This window comes from Lontra canadensis, unplaced genomic scaffold, assembly GCF_010015895.1.
Source record: "Lontra canadensis isolate GAN:19392208 unplaced genomic scaffold, GSC_riverotter_1.0 scaffold41, whole genome shotgun sequence".
Classification (NCBI taxonomy): domain Eukaryota; kingdom Metazoa; phylum Chordata; class Mammalia; order Carnivora; family Mustelidae; genus Lontra; species Lontra canadensis.
In genome coordinates, this window is record NW_022631035.1 from 9,807,940 (window position 1) to 9,808,963 (window position 1,024).

Below are 1,024 nucleotides of genomic sequence, written 5' to 3' on the forward strand. Positions count from 1 at the left end.
AAAGCCAGTGGTATCTTTCAGTCCTAGTACAATGACCTTAAGAACCAAGGGAACCAGTGATATAACTCCTACTCTGAGATCAGAAGGGCTACCGATGTAAGCTCTGGAGTTCAAAGACCCGAGAATCAGAAACTAGTGTAGGAGGCCAGGAGAAGAGGAACATTCCAGCTCAAGAAGGGAAAGTAAGACTCTACCCTTCCTTTAACCATTTTGTTCTTTTTGGGCCCTCAGTGAGCTGATGATGACCACTGACTCTGCTGAGGGCAGAACTTCACCCAGTGCACAGATTGAATTGCTGATATCTTCTGAAAACCCTCTTCGACACCCAGAAATAATGTTCACCAGCTACCTGGACATCCCTTAGCCCAGTCTGGTGGACACTGAAAAAGTAACCATCACAGTCGCATAAACCTAGAGTCAAATGGCAGTGTTGCTTCTTACTTGCTTATATGACTTTGGCCAATTTATTTAGGCTCCCTGTGATATTTCCACCTCCTGAGCTCTAAAATGTGTTGTAATAAACTAAACTCAATTGATAATGTATGTATCAGTTACACTTCTCAGTCCTTTCTGTGTCTTGGAACATGGAGGATGGGATTGGGTATATAAATGATATTGGTGCATAAATGGTATATAAATAGGTATTTGTGCCAAATATGTGATTGAAAAGATGCTGCTGTGGTCATTACCAAGGCTTTGAGAATGCAGTTTCTCATTTGCTGTGGACATGACCATAAAAAAATTTTCCCACTAGGTTTTCTTTCTTTCTGCTAACTTTGCTAGCATTCAGCCTATTGGGAACATTTTACCAACCCTGTTCTATTTCCATTGCCTAGATTAGCCTGTCCAGTATAAATGTAACATAAGCCATATGTGATTTGGTAATGGTCCTATTTCAGATTCTCATCTGAACATACATGGCTAGTATACTGAACAGTGCATGCCTAGATCTCCAAGAGATGTCTTTTTGCTAACTCCTCCCGTATTGTTAATCACCATGCACCTCGTAATATAATAGATTTAG

General features: G+C 40.6%; 1 non-coding gene across 1 annotated transcript; it reads left to right on the top strand.

Annotated features, from left to right (window-relative positions):
• The first annotated feature begins 679 nt into the window (after positions 1-679).
• LOC116875528 lies at positions 680-806 on the top strand. Its single transcript, XR_004384210.1, has one exon. It is a non-coding gene; the product is annotated as a small nucleolar RNA SNORA32 (small nucleolar RNA).
• The last annotated feature ends 218 nt before the right edge of the window (positions 807-1,024 follow it).